The sequence below is a fragment of the Anser anser genome (genome assembly GCF_964211835.1).
Source record: "Anser anser genome assembly, chromosome: 9".
Taxonomy (NCBI): domain Eukaryota; kingdom Metazoa; phylum Chordata; class Aves; order Anseriformes; family Anatidae; genus Anser; species Anser anser.
The window spans coordinates 16,935,309-16,961,324 of NC_139729.1; the positions used below are offsets into that span (position 1 = coordinate 16,935,309).

At 43.1% G+C, this 26,016-nt stretch overlaps 1 long non-coding RNA gene across 1 annotated transcript in view; it reads right to left on the reverse strand.

Moving 5' to 3' along the window:
- The window catches only part of LOC310903836, a 112,248-nt gene extending 86,821 nt beyond the window's left edge, over positions 1 to 25,427 (reverse strand). Inside the window, exon 1 of the long non-coding RNA XR_014587852.1 lies at positions 19,665 to 25,427. This is a non-coding gene — a long non-coding RNA (uncharacterized lncRNA). The remainder of the gene's footprint in view (positions 1 to 19,664) is intronic.
- Between the last annotated feature and the right edge of the window lie 589 nt (positions 25,428 to 26,016).

Genomic DNA, 26,016 nt, shown 5'->3' on the forward strand with positions numbered 1-26,016 from the left:
CTTTTTTTTTTTCCTTCCAAGGAATTGGGACTACTTTGACAGCAGTTTCAATCATTTATGATGTATGCTAAGTCATGAAGTCTTTTTTTTTTTGTTTGTTTCTTCCATGCTTCTGTGGAAGACTACAAAGTTTTGCTTAGTTTTTACCCTGGGGAATAATAAATAATCAGGAGGCGATGCACTCATTTGACACATCCCTTGGTTTGCATGCAGATTGGATATCGGCAGGAACAGCAGGCTTCCCCAGAACATATGTGCAAATATTCAAGAATAGCAAACAACAAGGATAAACATAGTTGGACCAAACAGCTTTGCTGAATAGAAGTGAATGTTTGCAAATGCTGCTTTGCAGTATTTGACCTGCACTAATGAGCTCTCTGTATTCAATAACCGGGTCTTTCAGGCAAAGAAACCTTTCTGATGAAGGGTGCACGCTCCTAGCATCCCCATGGGGCATGAAAAAGGGGTTCTGATGGAGCATCTGAGACACCACCGGGTTATTATAGGTGCATATAATTCCCCAAAGCAACCACCTTAAACATATATCCTCGGTGAGATCTGATATTCGCTAATTATTGTCATTCAAATGAATCCACTGAGCCTGAATGCTGTGTTCACATTAGAACTTGACATTGAACTATATGGTTTTTAGCTTTTATAATTTGTACCTTGTCTGACTACTGTATAAATTAGCTATGTATCCCTAGGATGATCCACTGGACTCTGTGCCAGCTGAAGAACATTGGTAGTTTTGAGGGGGATACTTCCATATTTTCCAAAAGCAAGCAAGAAAACTGAATATTCAGATTCCACAAAAAAAAAAAAAAACATACAGCGAGCACTAGAATTTACTTCTACTAGAAGAATAATAGTATTTATCTGAAGGAGCACTGGCTCAGAATAGATGCTGCCAAGATGAACGATTAATGCATATTAATTGTGGTAAAGTTTTCTATTTCCAAGTGTTTTTGAATGAAAAATTGGGGATTGCATTAAAAAATCCACTCTTCTCGTTCAAGTGCCTTTTAAATCTGTTTTTTCACCTTCTAAAAGGAAGAATTTGCATTTAAGGGACATTTTTAGGAAAACACATAGTTCAAACTGGAATCAGTTTCTGACTTTTCAATTGCCAATTTATCGCCATAAAAAAGGGGGTGGGGTGGGGAAGGAAATGGAAATGGGAAGGACACAATACAGGAAGAACAGTTTGCAGCCAGCTCTAGCATACTAATAAGCAGACGAAGCAACCCAGAAGGATTTCTCTTTGGTAACGTTGGTTTGAAGAACATTAACAACAGTTGCCAAGGAATGGAAGCAACATCTGGTAGAAGAAGTTTGGAACCAAGTTTCATTCATATTCAGCTTTCAGAAATGAAAAGATCAGTGCTGGTCAGAAAAGTGTTTTAGCTTTCCTTTTTTTTTTTTTTTAAATCTGCATGTACATTTGCAATGGGGGAAGGTGCTTTTTTAGTACAGAAAATAAAGACCAAATACCGAAAATTGACCACTTTCCCAAATAAATTCACCCTGAATGCAAACGCAAGCCCCAGTCCTTGTGTGTCCCACCAGCTGCTGGGTAACCCCGGCTACCTGAAGGAACAACCTGGACCAGTGCATCTCTGGTTTGCAAGGGCCATCCCTTCCAGAGCAGCCTCGAGCACCACAGCCCACCCCACACACGTTGCTACTGCACAGGCCTCCCTGGAAGAGACCATTTACCCAGGCAGCACTCCAACAAGGAACCTGGAGGCATCCTCCTTTCCTGCCTTTCAAGAATCCTCTCCAAACTCAGACAGGACAAAACAGCCTCATTTATCCGTACGCGAGCTGCAATTTTTAATCTCAGCCTCTCCTCTTTGATTTTACTTCAACAAGTCTCTTTGCCATTAAGTGCTTCATCAGACAGCCGTAGAAAACGCTGTATAAAAACAACCTACACGCATCTTAGACCTCCTTCAATTTGTCAGCCTCCATTTTAGTTCGAGCTGTTGTTTCTTAACACCCTGCTGAGCTGCAGCTTGCTTAGCTGAGCAGGGGATTCCTCAGTTTTGCCTGGCTCTAAGTATTTGCGTGGCAGATACTGTTTCTTCCCTTGGAAGAAGCACTCGTTTCCTGACAGAGAAGAAAACAGAACAAGAAGTTTCCAGGGGAGCTAGGTGGTGAGTTTGCTCAATGCCCTCCTTTACCTCTGCAAACGAGCACAAGGTCAGAAAAGATATTGGTGTTTTAATTTAGGCATCAGCCCCTTCACTGAAGAGAAGCTGGTACAGCTCTAAGGGTGATTTAGAGATAATTCTTGCTTAAATACATTCCTAGCATCTGAGACGAGATCCCACCATCATGACCCATCTAAACTCCCCCCCTTCTGTGGAGAGGGGGAACACTGGTGTAAAAACAAGTTACCAGCTCTGCCCAAAATACCTAATGTGGAGAGAAACACACTGGCGCATTTTGCTTCCACAGAGCAAACTTTGGCAGGGAGGAAGGCTGATGGTTGTCAGAAGAACCCAGATTTGTTTAATGCCCAATGTTCACCATTTCCTTCATAAAAATATTGCATTCCTAATGGCTTTTATTCTGATTCCATCTGTAAAATTCCCCTATTCATTCATTCACAGCGCAGCTGATGGGAATCCAACTGCCTGTATAGAGAGAGCAATAAAGATTCAGGCAAAGGAATAGTCACAACCGCAGGGATCAATCTCCATGAAGGATGCCAGGTGTCAGCATCCCAACAGCCTCGACAGGACTGCGGGAAGATGGTGTCCCCGCTCTCAGGGCTAAATTTAATCAAGATACAATGCACCATGCAAAGCCTGGCCAAGGATTATGTGTGTCTGAAACTTGGATTTACTTTGATATCAGTAGCAAGTGTTCCCTGTGCAAGGCACAAAAGCTGAAATTGCCCCAGATTTCATGTTTTATTTCCATGGAGACTCTTCACTGCTCTGCACAAACCAGAGTGTTACTTCCTCAGCACAACCTGGGAAGTAAACAGTTGATCAACATAAAGCAAGGTAGTGCCTTGCTTAATTAGCATAAATTGGGAAAACTTCCACTGAAATTGAACTGTAAGGTCCCCAGGCCTGAGTTTCATATTTGGAGCAAAAAAAATTGTTCAAGTACAGAGCACACAGGGGACAGGAAGCATCAGGAGCTCTGCCACCTGAGTAACCTCTCCAAAATGCTGCAAGAAAAAGTGAACCAGAAGGAACAGAAAGCTGGTCTGAGGCTGGGAAAGTGAGTCAATGCCTACACAGAAGGTGAAGCAGCAGCAGCTGCCAGGTCAAGATGAGAGGGGATGGTTCGAAGCAGGAGAATAAGGTTAATACAAAGCTTAGCTCCAACATGTACCCTAAATTTCTCTTTCTACTCTGTATTTCTCCATAATTATATGGCTAGATACAAGGCCTGCTGACAACAGAGGAACCTGGAATCAGGGACCCGAACATCTGCTAGTTCAGAGCAGGGAGTGCTACATCACTCAGTTAACTGCACCAAGAACACTTCACCCAGGGGGAAAATGAATGGGCACAGCTGAAAAAGAAGCTAATCAAGTTGGGATGGATGTGAGCTCTTTTTCACATTTGTATCAAGGAACATTGTCATTTTTTTTTCCTAGTTTTCCTTTCAACAACATCAACCAAACAATAAAGAGGACTAGGACTATTATGCACAAGTAGCATTCCTTGTGGAGCAGCAACAGCAGCTCTGGGAAGATAACGTAATCCATCAGAGAGGAAACAAGTGCTTTGTCCAAGCAAGGTCCAGTGCCAACACTTTGATTGTTCAACTGTATGTTTTTTAAATTAAGTTTTCAAAGAATGTAAGCGGAATATTTATTGCAAGCATTACTCAAAATATATTGCTTCTCAAAAACTAAGGTTTAATAATAAGCATCAATAAACAGTTTAAGTAAATATTTTTGGTTAAGACAGGGCCAAAACCAAAATGAAACCAGAGAAATAAGGAATTTTCTCTAAGGTTTTGTGCTTAATTCCATTTGAGTAGCTAACTCGCACTTTCAAAGGACTCCAGTTCTCTCCACAAAGTGACACTCGTTTTTTGTGCCCCCCTCCTACAGGAGCACGCCATACACCTGCCACAGGATTTAACACCCACGACCAAATTATGGATCATTTTATAATTGTAATGAGACCCAGGCTAATCCTCTTACCCTACGCTGAGGTACATGATAACCTGTTACCTCTGTCTCTCCCTAAGACTGCACTCTGAGTATGTCGTAAGAATTAAATTTAACTCCCACTCCCCTCAGCCCGTGCCTTAGCTAGTGCATTGGCTTAAATTCACAGCTTTGCCAACCCTAAGTGGAATCACCAAGAAAGAGGAAAGGAAGAAAGAAATGAATAAGGATGAGAAAAGCCAATAACTCCCCCAATAAGCACCGCAGCTGAGCTAATACTAGAAGTGTGCATTAAATGGGGAATATCAAACCAATAAAAAGAGACTCCCTGCAGTGGAACATACACGAATCATTTGTAGTATCCTTAAAATCTTATGACCCTGACTTTAGCCAGGATTTATAAAGCAGTAATCAATACTGTTTCAAAGACTTCAGTCTCCCCAGGGTCTCCTCTTGCAAAGCCCCAAGGCACTGGGCCTCTCCCAAGCACATCAACAATCCTCATGCACCAAGGCACGGATTTCATGTCACTGCCAGCCCCCAGGCACAGCTCAACCCAGCAGGCACCGGAGTCACTCTCGGTGTGTTGGCCCCACAGCAGGTCAGGCAGTAGCTTCTCCACACACCCTTGCATACCTGTGGGTACATCAAAGTATTGAAGAAGAATCTAGATTCTAGAAGATTTTTATATGAATACAAAAATTTGCTAGTTTTTTTTATACTTAATGTTTTAAATCAATATTTTTTGGTTGGATACCAAGGAGAAAAGCATATTATAAACACAGCCTGACCAAGCAAATTATGTGGGAAAGATGAGTAGTAGAAAAGGTGCAAATAAATTAACAGAGATGAAATGTCTGTTAAAAAAAAATCTCAATATTCTAAGTTATAGAGTATCCATCCCTCCTGAAGAAAGTAACAGAATATGCAGATTTTATAAGAAAGACTTTTCAATAGTTCAAGGCTGCAGACATAGCCTTTTAGTTGTAGAACAGGGTCTGTATTTAAGAAACAAAAAGGAAACAACCTAGTCTATTTGGTAAGAAATCTATTAGCCTGACTTTAATAGCCTCCAGGTCTTTAGAAGATGTTTCGAACCAAAGTATATTGTGAGTAAGTGGAAACCAGAGTCCTAACACATATATTACCTACAGACAGTTTGAATTTGGCAGACCCAACATCCTTCCCTGTCAGGAGAGGCAAATGAGACACAGGCACTGTAACCTTTACTGATGCTTTAGGTGGCATTTCCAACAATTGCTTCCCATCTCGACATCACAAGTACTCCCTAGCACTGAGAACAATTGTACATTGATGACATTTGCAAGTGACGCCAGCTTTGTAGGCCTCACCAGGACAGCAGGGGACTGTAATATCATGCAGGTATGGATGACTGACTACTCAATTAACAGAACTGGTATCTAAAATTTCAGATCACTCCAAAAATAGCTTAACTTTGAAGTACAAATTAAATTCCTGTTTTAAACTACGTCTATACTTAGAAACATTCGAAGAATCCTATGCTGACAGAGTCACCATAATGAAGCCACAAAGGAGGTTACTGTGATCCCAGCGTACACAAGAGGAGACCCAGCCCCTGGAAGCGTGGCTGTGCTCAATACCATGCGCAAGGCACCTGTGAAATACGCATCTTAAATGGTTGCCTGCAGTTCTAGCACAGTTTAGAAAAGACAAACTCAGAGGGAGAAAGGACTTAGCACAGTCTGAGTAATGGAAAGATTATGAGAACTAAAATTGAAGCTCATACTCCTTAGTTCCCAAAATCTCTTAGAGTAAAAAGAATCTGGAGAGTGCACTTTTTTATTTTTGAAGGACAAGATAGGTCCTCAATTCCCCAGATAACAACCCGCATCACAGTCCTGCAGCCAGTGTGGACAGCCATAGAATGCCTTTTTTTTTTTCTTTTTTTTCTTTAAATCTTTCCTTCATTGCAGCTTGCCTGAACATCCCATAAAAAGAGGAATTACTACAGTGGAAGAGTGAAATTGATTATGCAGATAGCACTGTCAAATGCAGGAAGGAAAACAAACTAGAAAAAATAGAGCAGAATAAATTGTTTCTGCAATCTCAGAGTGAGTTACTTGTAAAAAACAAGATAAGTGAGAAGGGCAAGGTGTTTTTTCACTTGTTTTTATTTCTTTTAAAGTTTCCACTGTCCTTTTATATCAAAGATGTACTTATGATTGTACTTTCCTTTTTATTTCCCCTGCACAAACATGAATATCCTGGGAAATCATTGGCAAATTACCCAAAAAGAAAGCTGGAAAAAACTGTTTAGCTGAGGAACCAATCAATAAGACTGCTCAGAGCAAATGCTTATCTGCATCCTGTTCGAGATTGACACGGGAGGTATTAATATTGTATGTGCTTGTCTAGTGGATAAAATAATCGAGCACCATCAAAATGCAAAGCAGCTCCTGCAACTTTGCTTTCTCCAGCAGTGAAATCTGCTTTTCCATCCGAATTCCCTTTCTCCTGCAATGCCATCTAGAGGAAACCAGGCAGATGAAAAGGAGGGCAGAGACCAAGGGATGAGAAGGCAGCAGGTGCCGGGTGAAGATGAAACTTCCCCCAGACCTAGCTAATGAAATGAATTAGGCTTTCCAATCTATGAAGCCATTAGAAGAAGGGCAAGCCCTGGCTCGGATGCCTTGCTGGGACTGGCATAGCAGCTCGCACCCGAGTGGCGGGTGACTCAGCAAGAGGATTTCCCACGGCACCTTTCTAAGAACTGCACTGCTTCTGTGCTACGGGTCTCTGGCTGCCGAAGGGAGATGCAATTCATGAGGATTTCTGCAATTTGCATTTGCAAACAAGTGAAAGAAAAGCTTAAACATCCCCAGATTTGACAGGAGATATAAAGGAAAAAGAAAAATCGGGAACTAACATTTGCAGTGAATTACAGATGCCTCTGGGCAAACCAGCACAGCGCCAGGGATTTGGCTAGGGAAGTCTGGACCCTGATTTTCACCCTCACCTGCATGCTCCTTGCTGGGACCTTGGGCACTAATTCAGCTCCCTATTAACTTCCTCTCAGAGGGGTCGTTTGTGAAGGACTAAGACTTTGAGACATCCAGATGACAGCACATCTGCACGCCCAGCAATACGCTGTTCTGGCAGCTTCAGCCCTGTTCCGTATGGCATCAGGCACTGCAGCCACTGTCCCTTAACTCCACAGGGACTAACACGAGAACAAGCAGGATTAAAACTTAAGCAATAAGCTTGCCACATGGAATATAGAATAATATTGGAAATGCATCACCCCTTTCGCCTAAACAGAATTCAAACTGTTTTTCTCAGATCACAGCTCCCATATACTATTAATACAGATGTTCCTACCTGAGGGCTCAAGCTTTATCCTTGGAGTTTCCCCTCACTTTAAAAAAAGTATCAGTCACTCAGGTTGGGGAACAAAAAAACACACACAACCAATTCTTAGATTTTGGGGAAACAAAACAGTTCAAAATACTTTGTTTTGACAAATGATGGCTGTATTTTTACCCTTGAAGCCTAAAGGACATTTTAAAGTCATAAGCTTGATGAAATCAGCAATAAGGCCATATTACCACATCTTGATGCTTTTAAAAAAAGATCCAACCAAAAGAAAAATGTTATTTTATTTGGGTCTGGACATTGCCTGGTGTTTTTTTTTTCTTTTTATTTTTTTTTTCCCCTAATGACACGCCTTTACAATGTACACTGTTAAAAAGGTGCTTTAAGAAAATTCGCTTTTCTGGCACAAAGTTAAAGAAAAAGATAACTTTCAATGGTAAGGCAAAGGGAAAAAAATGAGAGCTCTGGATGCACTGCTCAGACAGATTCCTGTGACTAACAGGAATCTCCATTCTCTACGAAGCCTATCATTTAAGACTGGTCTTGCAGGCAGTTAGCTGAAAAGCAGGAAATTTTTACACTGTGCTCCAGGGCAAATGTTATCCCCAGTACAGCACATCCAGAGTACTGAACACTACTCGAGTCCGTGGTTGGCTCTTGATTTTGTAAAGATTTGTTGCTTCCATTTTTACAAGGATTTTCATCATTCACATAATTAGTTCATGCTTTATGTTAGTTAATATATTTTTACAAAATTATTTTAGTTGGAATATACCAGTTGCCTACAAAAAAGAAGCTCTTCCTAAGGTCTAGCCAATAGCCACACCTTGCAAGACTCCATTGCAGAGGTACAAGGATGGATAGGACGTTAGAACTGAGACGTAGTTACGGAAATACCACCCTCATATGCAGAAGTGTGTGGGGTAATGGTCATACACTGACACAACAGGCCTGGCCACGCTTAAGGTGCGTGATCACCCTTCCTGCAGGGCTGGTCACATCATATTTCTCATATGGGCACCTCCACCTCCTCTTAGTTATTTTATACCTTAGCAACTCAAACATCCCAGGCATCAGCTGCCTTGGGACCCTTTGCTAGTTTGCAGGAGGGTTGTTCCCCCTGCTTCATTCACTTTGACAACATCCTCATCCCCACGTTACCAAACAAAAGAAAGGGATGGGAGGGTATTTTTATTATGATGATTTTTAAGAAGTCCTTACACCCTCTGCCTCAATGTTGGTTTAAGCTGATGGCACACAAAGAGGCACAAGGACATCTCTGTGTGCAGTATAAGTGCAGATAAGGCTTCTTTCATGAAGCTATTGCCCTGCCAGAGACAGCAAAGGCCAATTTCCATAGCTGCTCTCCAAAACCTCACAAATGATTCAACAATCAAAAAGCACAACACATGAGCTCAATTTACAAAGCAGCAGCTTTGTATGCCTCATGCCTAAATAGCCCGACTTCTCCCAAGTGCACAGAGGAAGCCAACACATTTGCTGCCTGCACGAGTGACTCTGCCCCACAGCTCCCCAGCAGCCACGGGATTTAAAACCCCCTGGGACCCGATCACAAAGCTACGTCTTATTCAGGTACGCACTGCAAACTGGCACTGACAGCAAGGAGGAGCCCTGAATATTCAGTAACACGAGTACATCGTAGTCAAGTGCGTTGCTGTCAGAGGGAGCTGAGATGCTCTTTTAATTTGTTCTGTCACAAAACAAGGAAAGTTAAAAATCAAACAACTAATGGGAACACACCAGAGCCGCTGTTTGAAGCGGATAAAACTGGAGCTGATTTTTATTCTTTGTAGAGTGGCTCTCGGAGAATTTCAGATTTGGGACTACACATGTCACAGTTTTAATGGCTTTTCTGGAAGACTATATAAAGGTAGGAGAGTTTCAATAAAATACAACAGTTGAGTCAATGAAAAAGAGACAACTGCAGCAAAGCAGTCATTAACCCCCAAGGATGATGGAAAGGTTAGTTTGCTGAGAGCTTAGCAGAGGCATCACCAGCTGCTAAGCCAATGAAGGGTGGGCTCTGAGTACCAAGGCTTTGCTATAGATTCAAAAGAAACTGGTTCTCCAGAAGGAGAAAGAGTTCAGCTGCAGGAACTCTGAGCAGCTTTGCAGCCAGTTGCAATTCCCATGGGGCACCAGAAGCACGGCCACACTGGCAGGCACCCACCTACTCCTGGGATGGGGAAGGTTGGAGAGACGCCCTGGCTCTGGGGAAGCTGTCCTTTCTGATAAAGCCTCATCTGCTCCAAAACAGAAGGCTGTATTCCTTCACCAGGAGCAAGAGGGACAGCAAAGAAATGTGAGATAAATCATGCCTGACACTGCTTTTTTAATACATTCCTCCAAGACAGCTAGACCAAAAAATGTCCGTGCACTAACCTTGATCCAGAGGTTATTTGTGCTCAATATATTAAAAAATGGTTCATGAAGAGTTCATCCTTAAAAAATATCACTTTTGTTGGGCTGCCAACATCAGAGCATGCTTTGCTTTTTTGGCTATGTCAGGACAGAGAGAAGAATGGGGCTGAAGTCAGAGCACAGCTTCCTTTCTGGAAAGCTACTTTAAGAATCAAAGGTCGCAATATCATCTGCAGAAAAAAAGATGATACTTGTATATGCTCTGCTTTTATTACATGAGCCTGTAGACATGAACTTTCTCTGGTGGCCTGGGCTATACCATTCCTCATGCTCACCAGAGAAGTTTCCAAGTGATTCTCAAAGTAAGTTGGGGGAAAAAAATTAACTTTGCAGTATGTCAGCACCCAGCTTTCAGCAGCTGCTGGAAAGAGGTGCTTTGCAGGACAAGTGTCTCTGCAAATCATGGCCTAGGCAATCCCTGATGGCAAAGAGCATTGAATGAGACTTTGCAAATAACTGTATAAGAGGACAGAGTATCACAAGTCATGAGTTCAGGGAATTTTTGCCTGTTATTTGCACTCTATTTTAATGTCCCTTGTGGAAATCTCAGCATGTTTTGCAAGCATTTCCATTTCATCTAGAAAATGCTTTCCTCTCCCCACACCACATTAGGTTAGGAAGACACTTGCATTTTAGCACCAGAAAAAAAAGTGAGAAAAGCCTCTTATTTAAAAGCTGCCCTAAAAAACAAGTGAAAAAACCCTGTAGGCAGTTTTCTCTTGAGGGCTGATGGCTCAGCAGCATTGTCCAAGATGGATATCATTGTAAATCTTTCTCAGGGCTGCTCTTTATATCAGCCCATTTCCTAGCACCCAGGAACAGCAGCTGATGTAGCTGTACTGTTAAGTTGCTGGAGGTGACAGCGATGTGACTGGGTTGTGGCAGCAGCAGAGGGAGCCCTGGCTTGGTCACTCCAGATCATTTGTAGGCTTAAAACAAAACAGCAAGAAAACCACTTGCCCTGAAGAGCGAGGTTCAGCGCAATACCAGCCTAATATCAATCCTGGAGTAGCAGTACAGAGTTGTTTTTTTTCTTTTAGAGACTACTTAAAAAACACAAGACAGGGTGTTTGTATTCTATGGGTGTGAAATTCAAATGTGAATAGATAGAAAAATGTCACTAATGCCTTTGCAAACATTCCCCAAGGCTGAGTTGTTGCACATTCCTGATCAAAAGCTCAAAAGCAAGCTCTGTGCATAAGAGCTATTCCTTAGGGATTGGAATAAAATGTTTCAGCCATCTCTGATTCAGTGTGCTTTTAATCCCATAGGCATTGCTGTCATTTCAGGAACTGGTAATGGATGAGAGGAGAACCTGTGCTTCATTCTTACGTGGTGGTGGGGAATAAGAAAGGAGTGTTAATTCACCCAGGATGGTTTGTTTATGCTTTAACATTTTCCTTCGCCTCATCATTGTTGAGAAGGTTTTGAATATTTCCCTCAAACACCCTCTTCCCATAATGATTGTTCTGGACAGAAAATACATTCTTGTTGCAGTAACACAGCAAACTGTTACACCTCCAATCCCTTATAGCTCCCAAGCCATCCTGGGCATTCGGTTGTAAGGAAGGGTAGTGTGTCCTTGAGCACAAAGGCTAGGCAGGGTGCAAACAAATACAGCAAGATGCAATATAGCTCCTGTCCAAGGTAAAGCGTAGCAGGGGATTCTCTTTTATTCTGAGGATGCCTGAAACATTTCAGGAAATAATTGATGTCTCTAGATTAGTGGTTTAGTTCAGAGCAGGGGGATGCTTTTGAAGCAAATCTCCCACCCATCCTTTGTTACAATGCTTTGGCCTGTATCATGGAGCAGTCTAAACACAAGAACTCATCTCTACACATTTCCTTCCAAACAAGACTGAGAAGTGCTCTCCTGGTGGGTACCAGTGTGCTCCAGCTGCTCGCGTGTCCCAGGTTAGAGCTAGCAGAGCGACTCCTGGACATCCATATTGCATAGACATCAGCTTCTCAGCACCACATTGCTCTACAAACCTGTTCCCACCACAATGTCTTCCAGACAGAGGGGAAAGAGTAAGTGGGATTAACCTGAGTTCCCATGAGGTTGGATAATGCTCTGTGGGAAACTGCCACTGGCAAATGGCTGAAACGCCACCTACATATGGCCATTATCAGTCTTGGAGATAAGTTATCCACCAAACAATCTGATTCCCCTGATCCGTTCAGAGTTAACCCTTGTTTAAGACTTGTCTTAAAGATTTGGGATAAAGCACTTTTATCATATGTTTACATCAGGATCCTGTGAAACTTAAATCTAACACACTCAGAGCTCATGCCAATAACTAAAAAAAAAAAAACCAAAACACCAAAACTTTCTATTCACGTCTGTGTGGTAGGTATATACCAGGGTGCATTTCAGTAAGAAGTAGCTTTGTAAATGAAGGAATAGGAACGCATTTCTTTTAACTAGAGGCAACAGGACAAACCCCTTAAAATGACTGTTTATTATCAGCCGTATACACTATTAGAACAAATTGCCCATTGAAAGAGTCACACATACACACAGTTTTATCACTTACTAATGTTGCTCTCTGAGGCTGTAGCTTGCCCTTGTTAATGGGTATAACAGAGCTTTAGGGTACGTCCTGCTGTTCAGACAAAAGAATTAGCAGTTCGCAATAGAATCCCATTACCCAAAGCCATGGTCTCTCTCTGCAGGTCATCTCTCAATGATGCTGTAACTAGACTGAGCCTGAGAACCTCCCTGTGGGATAAATGCTCCTAAAGCCTGCTGACTCCAGGGGAAGCTGGGGACAGTCAGGGTCCCCAGGTATCTCACCTTCTCCACCTTCCAGGATGGCTTCACTTAGGTTGTAAAGGTGCCATCATGCTGAAGGGTTCCTGGCTGCGTTCACCATGCAAAAGCCTTTTACAAACACAGCCATTTCCTGCCTTCTGAAAAAAAAGGATCAGCAAAAGATTCCCCAACTGAATAGGCAGGGATGTGGGGGAAGAGGACATAGCACAGCACCAGCGCTGACGATGGAGGCACCACACATTTCTCTCAAGGGCAGAAGCAGCCTGGCTCCCTGGGGCTGACACTGCAAGATCTGCACACCACCGCCACTAACTGGCTCTTGACCATTTCTCACCAGCTTGGCATCCAAGCCAAAATACTCAGGATACCACCAATCTGAAGTTCGAAAGGAAGAAAACAGGCTCATCTTTACCTATGCAGTGATATTCTCTTGGTTTGCTCAGCTCAGGAAAGGACATTAACATTATCTCTGAATCATTCAAAAAAAATTAGTGGAATACAAGCATCTCAGCTAACTGCCATCAGCTGAGCTATGAAAGCAGCAATTTAGCTCAGCCTAAGGGTAGCATATATAATAGAAAGCAGACTTTTTTCCTGTGATATAATTCAGATAGTCTTAATGGATTTTTTTTCCCTTTTTACTTTTAAACAGCTGCAGCAATGTAACTCACAATTATCATATCTTCGATTAAACACACTGTGGAGCTTTTGGGGGACCTAGCGTGAAAATGTTGTCTGGAAAAAAAAAGTTACAAGCTGCTAAGTGTTAGTAGTAAGTTAATTAAGTGAAGATTGCCAGATTGCCACAAACTGGTATGGGATTCCCAGATTCTCTTCCCCACAAAAGTCCCTGGCTGATGATGAAGGTAATACAAAAGAAGAATAATCAGAGGCTGGTGCACCTGGAGAGCTCGTGTCATATCAGATGTCACATGTGCTGGTGCACTTGATCTTCTGTTGCATTTACTGAAGAGAAAGCTATGTCCTGAACAAGCAGTATATGGTGCAAGAGAGGAAAAATAGAAGAGTTTTGTGCAATCAGAAATGAATTCCAGACCATTTTCTGACCCCACAGCAGTGAGACCGGTGTCAATGTTTAAACAGATTAAAATTCCTTTATGATCAGTCCCTACAAGATCCTTTCTATATACCACTTCAGGCTGGCTAATATAAAGAAAGTAATTGAATGCATTACAGCGTACTGCACTCAGTGTTCACGTACTTCCAATTCCTAGCCATCTTCTGAAGGCAGCAGTTTATGAATAAATAAAGCAGCAAAGTGCTTACGAAACCCGCGCATAAAGAAACCACCTTGTTTCAGGCTGGAGTATTCCTGTATTAGTAACAGCCCCTGAGAATCCAAATAGGAAGAACTATGCCTCTGACACCTCTTAGGGTCTTTTTTTAAAAAATAAATTAAAAAAAATCCTCCCAGAGTCTTCAGCTCTTGTCAAAGCTACCTGCATGGAGACCAGGGGAAACCAGCAGGAAGGGCTTTAACACTTGCACACAGAGGTTGTGCAGCCTGCCTCAGAGATCTGCCCCTTTAGGAGGATGCACGGGGACATGTTTTATGGCAAGAAAACCAGTCCCCAGGAGAGTGCCCCAGCTCTCCTTGAAAGCCCTGAAGAGATTCCTTGAACACCGTGCAGTTGCTCAGCAAAAATGTTTGGGCTTTAATGAGAAACTAAGGTGAAAAAAAAAGTATAAAGCTGTCAAACAAACTAGCTATCTAAAGGATCTAGCCAAAAGGAACAAGCCTATTAAAGGAATCGTTTTCTGCACCAGTATGTCACTGCACTATACTCTGTGCATAATGATGACTTAAATCCAGCCATCCCATGCATTATTAATAGGACCAGCCAACCTCAAGTCCCCATGCAGCCCTAAAGCAGATATATAATATATTCCCACAAGAAAATGGGCAACCATCCGTTTTCAGCAATAGACTACACAGGTAAGTCAATGCCTCTTTCAAGCTGGCTTTGTTCTGGTGTGCTCAACAAGGCTGCTCGCCCCCATCCCCCAAAGAGCCTTTACTGTCAACTTTGAGCAATATTTCCACACCTCTCCACGAAGCGTGCAAGTTTATCCTTATCAGGACAAACAAAATCTTGCGTAGTTGCTGAAACACACTGGGAACAGAGCAACCTAAGCAAACCAATGACAGAAAAGCGAGACATAGCGGGGAGTCAGGACAAGAAGATTAAGGATGGGAGAAGGGTGAGGAAGAATTAGCTACGCTGATATTGCTGCTGAGGGCAATGGAAGAGTCTGTACGCCCTCCTTGCATCTGCTATGGCTAGGAACTAGTCATCAAATAGAAGAACATGCCTATTTACCAGCTTAGAGTTCATCATCACTCAAATTGGAGCTCTTGAACCTCGAGCACTTCTCACGTACTCCTGTACAAAACAGTGCCCTGTCTTCTTCACAATCTCCCCTTATTATGAAGTGATCCAGTAGCATCCCATGTCAAGCATGATTACCAAACAATTCAAAATAACAGGGCTGCTAAGCTTAAACGCTTCAGCGGCAATCCAAGGCAGTTCCCACAAATTATATGGTGGGAGAGTATTTGCTATGAAAATGTTTGGTTGGGGATTTAAAGAGGCAAGCAATAATAGAACACGATCATGCTTTGCTTAAAAAATACGTGAGGAAAAAAGGAAAAGTCTAAATAATAACGCCGTGATATTTAAGAGTGCATTCTTCCAGCACAAAGAGCAGAGAGGACAGGAAGCAGAGATGAGACACCAGTGCTGGAGAGCACCGGGAAGTTTACAGCCCTGTTTGGCTCTGACTGCTGTCAGAGGAGTGGTGCGGCACATCGGGTACGCGTTACAGCTTTTTCTTACAGAAACAACATGTCTGAGAGACAAAGATATTAAGCCAGCTGGTTGTGAAGGTAGCCCCTTGGGCTCTGGTTTGTTGCTGGGAAGCCTGGAGTACTTGACATTTCTTATCATTAGAAATGAGCCCTAAAGGTTTCCTGCTCACAGGAGGAGGCCCAGCAAACAGATGAGGAAAATCTCTGAGATGCTCTGTCGTGCAGTTCTGTGGAGGAGTGAGACACTCTATGTGATAGTTATCAATACCTGCAAGTATACTTAAAATAAGATAAAAGTTAATTAGTTCCAACTTCTGTCCTTCCCTTCCAGTGATAATCCTTTTTTTTTTTTAAATCAGTCTGTAAAGGACAGCAAAAATCTAGCCCCCAAATCAGACTGCTTGAAAACCTTAATTCCCCCAGTGACATCCTCCACCAAATCCTGAACTCCCTCTATTGTGGTTTTAAATTACAGCATGAAATATAGCTTTCTGCATTCCTCTCCCACAGCACGGCAAATACCCCACCGCGATGTTACAGGGGGTTGGAGGAGCAATTCCAAACAGGCTGTTTTCAGTATCAACAGCCTAAAGATGATATTAGCAGATTACTTGAACAATATATTGCTGCTGAACCAGAATGCGTTACAAAGCACTGAGTCATGCCACCAAATTAATCAAATTCATTTTAAATTACCAATTTTCAAACTAAGCTTCAGCATAGCCTGGGTTCTTTATGAGCTGGTGTAATCTCCCACACACAAAACCCACTTCACTTGTGGTTTCACCTTGTGCCTTGCATGAGTGAGGGGTAAAACCCGAAAGCTGGAGGTCACAGAAGTCCAGACACCAAGCTCTGGAACAATAAACCACCAAGTATCACAGTAATATTTAAAGAGACACTTTCCTCACCCAAGCTCCCTGATCAAAAGATGTGCTTTTTTGGGTCTTAGTTCAGATGGTCACCGACGACGGGGGTTAACCTGCAAAGGATTTAGAACACTGCTTGCTAGGGCATAATAGGAAAATCATCAAAAGCAAGCATTTAAAGGCAATAGCTACCTGCACCACTGAAATGAGCTGTTTTGCAGGCATCTTGAGGTTTACTGCAGGGATCTTAAATCTTGGAAATTCACCTTACTTTAAGTGTATTTTTATACTTGAGTGTTAGACAAAAGAAAAAAGGACTGTCTTGGTTCTGCCTTCCCCGCCCCCCCCAAGGGTTTGTTAGATATTGTGGGAGCGTAAAGAGGTAATCTGGCCTCAAAACCTCCTCTTCCTTATGTTTATATCCAGCCAGACCTGCTGCTTATCATTTTGCTATTCAACTCCCAAGAAGATGTAAGGGAAGAATTAGCCTGGCAGACCCCCACACCCCTTCCTGCGAGGGTCAAGGTGCAGACAGCAAGAAGGGTTGTTGGAGGGAGCACCACAAGCTGAGCTACTGCTCTGAGGTAACCAAACCTTTGGAGGCTGGACCTGCAGTTGTTTCTTTGTCTCCCTTCAGTTTAGCTCCTATTTTAGAGCTCAGAGCCTTTGTCAGTACTCAGAGTGTAGCACAGAGTTTTGGTTTAGTGATTAGGATCCTGCTCTCGCAACTTAAAGTATTTGGATCTGAGCATCTCTAGCTTGTCTTGCTTTTTGGTCCAAGAGGAAGGTCTCGTACACATGGAGTGCCTGTATACAGAAGAAACCACTCCTTTGAGGATTTTTCCTCTACATTTTTGCTGTCCCATTGGCCTCCCGACTAAGTCTCAGAAATTTCAGTAGATGGAAAAAGCTTTGGTGCAAAGGCAGAGACTGCTCTAGGAAGAGCTTTGTCCTGAAATGCATCAGCCTCTTCTCGTTAACACACCATGCAAGCACAGCTCAGTGCTTGCATGGTGCATTAAAGTTCATCTCCTCAACCCTGTTCCTAGCTCAAGCAAATAAAGTAATTATCTTAACATAAAAGCTTGGTCTCTGCCCTGAAACTACATTTTGAGATTTCAGCCATGTTGTAGAAAAGGTAACAAGCATCAGGGAAGATAGGGGGCTGAATGTAAGAGATGGGAAAGACTGAGCAGATACTTTGGTAAGTCCCAGTCAGGACTTCTAAAGACAAAGCTTTAAAATAAAGATCCTGCTCATTCGTCATGAACACTGCAGGCCCAGGAAGAAAATTTCAGTATCTAATCCAAAGTTCAGGGGGACTGAAGGGTGTCCTGGGAACAGTAACAGAAACAGCCCATACCAAGAAGACACTGTGAAAATTAAGACAGAGCAGAAGCACAAAAAAACAAGAGGAAATAGGACAGATAGAATAAGAACCATTAACCCTGCTCCAGCTGTGATTGCCCACTAGCACTGCAATGCACTGTGTGTTCCTCACAGGTTTTGAGGATGGGCACAAAACAGGGAACAGGTCAGGGGGACCCTTTTGCTCAGGTGCAAGCAACAAATAGTTGCAATGTACATTATTGCTCTTAAAACATTCCTGGGGTTCCCAGGAGCAGAAGCTCATTGCAACGTACTCCAAAGTCTCAGATCTAAACCAGAGTCACACACTAAGGCGCAGAAATTATGCTCCAGACTTGATTCCTGTCTGCTCAAGAAGGCAGAATAATGAAGCCATCCTTCTTCAGTACTGCCACCAGCCGTACCTCTAGCACACCTGCTGGAATTCGCTGGCATTTGTTCTTACCCTGCTTTAGGCTCTATTCCTCCCACATTTCTTTGGCTTCTGCAGGAACCAAGTCCTTGCTAGCAATGCTACATCAGACTGTACACCTTTCAGGAAAAGGCATGCTAGCATGTTGGACTGCCATGTCTTGAAAAGGGGAGTTCTGGTAATTCAGGGTCATTGCAGCCAATTACACCATCATATTTTTCAGTGATTGTGCCCTTGACACTGAAACAGCGGTTGGTTTCACCCTCCTGCAACATCACTTGTGTTCCACCGGGGTCTTTCCGAGCCAGGGATGTACACAGCATCTCTGTATTTGAGAAGTCTCCTTTGTGCTGTGCACACTGAGTTGCTCTAAGTCATTGTTGGGGGTTTCCATCTAATCCAGATACCTGAGGCGCAGCCCACAAAACGGTAAATGAGACTGACAAAGAATTAGGAAAAACGCTGTCCAGGGGAAACACTGGCTCCAGCTTAGCATTTCTAATTTCTCTTTTCATCTGAATGGGAGTAGAGGGAAAGAGGAGGCTCTTGTTTCCCACACCCTTCCCAATTACAATGAGACTCTCACAGCACCTGAAAGATCTCAGGCTGCCTTATTAGAAAAACCAAGCAACAATCAGTACAACAGCTCCTAACGCAGTTATCTCAGGTGAAGGTTGGGATTTCAGCTGCAGACAATAAAGCAACAGAGAAGATATTTTAGCCACAGCCTCCAAGCACAGACTTGCTCCTCAGAACTGTCCCAAAATCACTATGCCAGGAGGAAAAGGCTCTGGACAGTTGTCCACAGATGTGGAAACACACGATAAACACGAGTGTGTCACAGGAGGGGGAAGCATCAGGTCAACCATGCCAGCACACCAGCTGGAGGCCACGATCCCATGTCTGCTTCTGCAGCACGCTCCCCCCTCTCCTGCCCTGCTGAAGGACTTCTAGCAATGGAGAAAGTGGCCCAGGGACCTAGCCAAGAGACTCACGGCTCTCACACTCTGCAAACAGCCTCCCACAGTCAGAGAGAGAAAACGTTTAACTTTGGGGCACATTTAGAGGAGGGAAAAGAATCAGCCCCAGGCTGCACCTTCAAGCAGCTGACCAAGCTTTCCCCCATGGCAGGGAACCTCCGCAGATTTCCTTTGACCAGCAGTCCCAGCAGTCAGCCCAACTGTCTCACTTGTACTTGCTCCGGATCAAACAGCTTGCCACCAGGTTGTACTGGGAGCACAGCTCAGGGCTGGAAGCATTTAACACCTACCGCACCTACTGAGCGGGGCTGGCTGGGGGCTATTTTTGCTACACACTTCACACAGTGCTCTGAACAGCCGCGTGCCCTATATACATATAGCATAAGAGGTTATTCAGCATCCACACAGAAACCTCCCTGCAATTCTCAGCCTAAATGCATTCACAATTTTATACCAACACAAAACACTTCTCCGAGGGGTACCTCTTACCTTCGGATGACCCAGTTCAGCTGCAGAGCTCTTAGGTGTAGGGACACAGCCAGGCTGTGCAGTACAAGACATATTTTGCCAGTGGAGTCATAACACATCCCGCAGGTCTTAGTAAAACGTCCTCACCAGCCAAGCTCAAAATCTAGAGAGCAGGCAAGGCAGCACAACTGCCCTTCAGGGGAAGAGGACTAGCTCCCTCCCAGGGCTTTAAGACTCAGAGTTCTGCAAATGTGATTGAGAACAGATGAGGAGGCAGAGTCAGGTGCGCTCACAACCCCCCACTCACACTAAAATGGACGCGATGCTACTTTTTTCTTATTTTTTTTTCAAAGGCTTCTGGCCTTTTCAATGAATGTTTTTCAAAGAAATGAAGCATTTGAGCAGGTTTGAATGTGCGGATCTGTTGGATTGTATTCGACATGCTTGAAAGCACAGTAAGGATAGGCTGCAACTAGTTTTCTAGATTGCATTGTGTAGGGCTAATGCTGGGCAAAGGAGAGAGGTTAGTATGCATTAGTCTACAGAAAAGAAAGCTTACGATCAAATTTAGCAGCTGCTTTAATTCTTGACGCTCACTTTTCTAAGAAGTCAACAATCTGTGCTTACTCTCCCTGCAGACAGATGAATGGTTATTTCTTTTATGAGTAACCTTAAGTTTCTTTTAAAGGTAGAACTGAGGAAAGTCTACAAGAGCCACAACAGCCTTGGCTATTTTCACAGTGTTCTAACAACTCCACCCATAACTCCCAACTAGCCCATGCACTTTTTTTACTGCAAAACCTTCATTTGAGTCCATCATCTTGTCTTTTAAAGATGAAGTCATACTTCTAACTATTGAGCCCTGACCTCAGGCTCAGTCCCCAGCCTCACCTGAAATAAAGGCCAATAAACTAGCACCACTAAGTACCCAGCTGCCTGCTATTTAACTGTGTGCACCTGGAACACACCAGCACAAGTTCCCCATGCTACCATCGACGTTAAAACTAACCTACTGATTTTTTTTTTCCTAAACTGAATCACCTGCCAAATTTTCTGAAGTGGTTTTAACATTTTTATTTCGAAAAATATTTACAGAAAGGTAGGGTTTTTCTCCGCTTCCACAGTTTACCATATCATCTCCTAACATTTAGTTACAGGTATCTTACAAAACTACTTCTCAGTACCGGGAATTTTAATGCCATTGTCCTGCTAGATCTCTACCTTTTTCTATTTTACAAGAAATTTTGGCTGATTTGTCCACCACAATACAACAGTGCTGTTGTGAAGGAACTCTGTAGGGGAGTTATTCTGGATTTACATCAGTGTGAAACAGATCAAGATCTGACCCATTAATACTGGGGAGCAAATGCCATCCATTAGCATTAAAATGGGGCAGACTAGAGTGAACAGAGTAGGGTTCATATGGGTCGATAAAGCATTTTAACAAGATCATCCTATCTGTAAGGCCAGAAGAAAAGAAAAACTATGTCCATAGGCTGGGTTTGCAAATAATCCTTTCCCATTGATGTACAGTTACTGGAATTTGTGCAGTTAATTGATAAATTAGCTTCCTATTGGGATTTTGTCAGTGATTTAAGGGTAAAATAAGTATCTGGCAAGTCCTGGCAATGACTTAAGAGGTGATAATGTTCAGCTGACAAGAAGGAAAAAAGTGCTACCTAACAACAGTAACAGCAAAAAAGACAGCATCACAGACTATACGTCCTCGGAAAGAAAACAAAAGATAGTCTGCAATTACAATCCTAGTCCAAATTAGTGTCCTTGCCAGCACTGTGCCAAGCTGTACGTGTTGCACAGGCCCAGTGCTCACTTCTGCCTGGATACTCCCAGCTGTACCATTTTGGTGCGATGCCCCACATCTCAACACAAGAAGGGAGAAGTGTTCAGTTGCTGGGACAATGCTCAGGGTTTGTAACACAGAGGCAGCATCAGGAAGGAAAGGAGCTTCAGATTTAGTGGGAGAGAGATGAGCGATGATCTTAAAGAGAGAGATGCTGTGCTCATGATGCCATGGCCTCAGCATCACGGTGTGCTGTGCGGCACTGTGCAGGCAGGACCCAAACCAACGCCAGATATTGCACTGATGAAGTACCCACTCAGGTACTTTAAGGACAGGAAAGCCTTTCCTTTTGGACTGAGTGCTCCCAGATTCAGCACATAATCCTATTTTTCTACATTTTTACCCCTGCGTGTCCTATATTCACAGTCCCACAGATGTGCCTCTCTGCAGATGCAGCCACCATGTTCATGGCTCCCCACGCACACCGCTCATCACGCTGTTGGCTCTCCCATCAGTACCGGCTTGCATGGATCAGGGCCAAGCAGAAATCTCCAGCCTGGACCCACAAACCAGAGGGACAGTTTTGCCCCATCCCCGCTAGCAGGGTGCATCAGAGCATCCTTCTGAGTACATCAGGAGGCATAACAGCCTGCGGGATGCTGGTTTCCAGACCTCTTCCAGAGGTTACTTCCCCAAATGCTGCTTCTGCTGATTCATCCCCTACCAACTCTGCTGACTTCCTGTAAACGCCTGACCCGGGAGCATAAATTACCATTAAGGCTGACAAGGATATACCCTCCGCGCCAGTAACTCACGCGGCTGCTGTTTCCGAGCACAAAAGAACATCCCTTTTGCTTTGGCACAGTGAGAACATCATTTGGGATTATTAATGTGAGCATCTCTCACTGACACTAATGAGGCTGGTGCACTCCTGACACAGGCAAACAGCCGTCCTCACGCCACGGGCCTTGGGCACAGTGTGGCGACCATCGTCCTCTGGGGGAAGAGCTATTTGTTGCAAAGGGCTCATTTCTTAATGCCTTCATTCTCAGCACAAACCTTTAAATGGTATTACTCATCCCTTGTGCTACACAAGATATCCCAGAAAACGGCCACTGCTGCTAGGCAGGATGGAAATTATAAGGGCTATCAAATCCGTCCCAAGGCTTCAGGAGCTGATCACCAGACGGAAATAGGAGGAAACCTCTCCTCAGCAACAGTTTTACTGCAGAAAGGTGTGGACTGAAGTGATCTCCGAGCTGGGAAGGCAGGGATGGAGCTTGGTTTTCAAACATGCTTCGGGCCATGGCTAAGAGAGAGCAATTGCACTAAATAGTTACAGGAGCCCCTGTGAAGACAAGCAAAGTGCAATGTCTTCTCCTTTCCTACGGTAAATTTCCGCAATGCTCCACCTATCATAAAGCAATCATATAATTCAAGGTTAATGCTTCGAGACACTCTTAAAGGTACAAACTTGTTATAATGTGCAGTACTTTAATTACACCTAAAATTATTCCCAGCATTTTCACTTTGGCACTGAAACATCTGTTTGCATCCGCAACGAGCCTCTCTTATCCCACAGCAAATTGCATAATGTTTTCATTAGCACCATCTAGCAAATGACAAGACAATATTCCAGTAATGTTTCTCTCACTAACAGATGTGATCTCGTCGAAATCTCTCCCTTTGGTTCTCTTTACCTTCTTGCTCCCCTGGAATGAGAGGATATAGAAACAGAGGAGAATAAAACATCACAATAAAAGGGAAGTTAAACAGCCTTATTACAACCAACCTAGAGCAGCAAATGACTTGAGGTCTGGAGAAAGGGAGTTTGCACATTGTTTGCACTTACTGTAGATGAGATGACCAACAACGTGCCTCCTAACCCAAAAACCTTATTTTAAGTGATGTAAATGTTGTTGTCACTTTTAAGTAAGATGACTGGCTGCTTTACAAGGCTGGTCTCTGCGTAGACACAGTCACATCTTGCCAAGTACATTGCCTCTTTCAGTCCGATTTCTCAGCTGAGGATGGGATCTCGAAATTTAGCCCCTAAGGACAGCACGACTGTCCTGATCACTGGCCTGCCTGAGTATTCCTCATCCAAAGCCTTCATCCTCCAGCAGTATCCCAGAAAGTCTGGTGAGCTCTCCCATGCTCCCATGTCCTCTTGTCCTGTCCCCGTGCTGCCCAGCCCCAGTGGCCTTTTGTAAAAATGCTGCACGTAGGGGAGACATTTCAGGGAAAACGTGAGAGTGCATAAAAGGTAGTGAATGAAGGTAGGGAATGAAGCTTGTCTCTAATCACACAGATGTAATCGGAGTAAGCCACCGATGAAACAAGACAACACGGATGCAAGTGTCTGGAGGCTGGCGTAGGGAGTCTCAGTGTAAGCACACAGAGACTGCTGTCAAAAGCAGCAGGAAAATAATTCTTTTCTTTCTCACATTGTTTATAGTCTATTTTCTAGTAGTACCCAGAATTAACGGAATAAATCTTGCAACCCGTTTTCAACAGAGTCGTGTTTGGTGTCTGGATCTTTTATGCAGCTTCCTGTTCCTCTCTTCCCCCTCCCCTATTAAGCAAAGGCAATTCACCTACACAAGAAACCCTGACGGTGCAGTAAAGACTAACTTTATGTCACTGATCGAACACTCACAGCATTCCTGAAATCACTGCATAGCAGTTCCACAGCTGTAAGAAATCCTTTTTTATTCTTCTCACTTAGCTTGGACTACATCAAGGCTTGTTTTCCTGAAGCTGTTATGTTTAATTTGCTGGGGAACCCCTTAAGTGAGAAGAAGGTCAGATTTATTGCAAGAGCTGCAGTGAGGTGTGAGTACCTCTTCCTCTCCTATTGTGTCTCAGTATTGTCCTTCAGGGATCACTCCGAAAGGACTCACCACCCTATTGCCAGTTTCTGATCCTGAACAATGTGTTTTAAGTGACTTGATGGTCCCTGATGATGAGGCCAATAATGGTTCACAGATTGCTAGACTGAGCCTGACATGAATTTTTGTACTACCGACACTTTCTGCATCTCATGCAAAGGTTATCTGCCTGAAAATATCTCCGTTGTGTGTTTTAGTGTATAAGAACACAGGAAACTGCACTGAAAAATAATGTAACTGTCACAATAATAAACATTTGTTTCATTTAAATCTTTTCACTTCTTTAGCCTTTAGAACTCACTTTTTAAATCTTCTCTCCCCAATCCTGAAGGCTACAAAACAAACAGAAGCTGAAAATCTCCTCTAGTCAAGTGTGAAATTAAAGAAAAATACCTCTTACAATGGCTGGCAATACCATATTCTCACACACCATCAATAACTGTCCAGCAAACAACGTAGGTCCCCTGCCAAAATTCTTCCTTGCTCAAGTTTATTCCTGGAAATTCCTTAGGCAAATCAAAATCAGCTTGGGTTACCCTACGTGTCTGTGCTGATCTGCTCTGTGGATGTGTCCTTGTTGCAAACCTCATTTAGAGGATGTATCTATGACGTCCCACTCCCCGACTGCTTGAGCGGAGGGACCTCCTCAGCATCTCCTCCACAGCCCAGATCCCTCCAGCCTCTTTACTCACCCAATGTGCTATAATTGTGTTTCTATGGGACACACTGCTGACCTTCTAACTGCTTTGCATCATTTCGAAATTAGCCAGAAAGCCAGGCGTCGTGGAAAGTTGTTTGGACCATATTCGTATTATGGTTCAAAGACACCAACCAAATGATAATTCTCTTGAAATAAGACTTAAAATGGATATAATAAACAAAAAAATCTGATTATTTCAGTTTCAAATTGAGCAACTGAGGCACAACAGGATTAAGTGTATCATTACACTGAAAATCTGCAACAAACAAGGCTTGCACCTGGCATTGCATTGCAGTCATTACTTTTCTTAGCCTTTTGGCTGATTATCTGCTCTCGGAGTGGTCCATACTCCGCTTCTGAATTGACACCCATCGCCTGCCTTTATTTTCTTTCCCTCTTCTTATAACCTAGGCATCTGATTGATTACCCATTCTTTATTTCATGAATGTTGCCAAACTTTCTATTCGCCTATAACTGTGTTCTTGTGTTTCTGGATCATTAAGCATGTAAATTAAATTCAATTGCAAATTGAATATATAATTGTGCATATGTAGGGTCTTGAAGAATAGAGAGGACTTTAATGAGAGGAGATATTCCCACATCTGTAATTCTGACCTACTCAGTCATTCAGAAAGGAATTGCTCAACAGATTTGAAATTGCATCACTTCAAATCATATTGGCAGCTTTTATAGTCAATTATTTTTTTCTCGTTTAAATTTTTCTAAAGCAGAAGGGCAACCCTTTCATCCCCTGCTTCTGGTTGGGAATGTGTCTACTGCTAGGGTGGGATCCCTGGGACTTAAATTTAGCTACTTAAATAAAGGCATCCAAACTAAACATACAATATACCTTGCTTTTCAGTAGAAATTTTAAATAAATAAATAAATAAATAAGCTTGTTTGGATCACAGAGCCTAGGCAAAGACTGGGCTTTGTCAATCCTGGTGCTGGACCCCTGCAGCTGGAGTACCTCGGCATGGT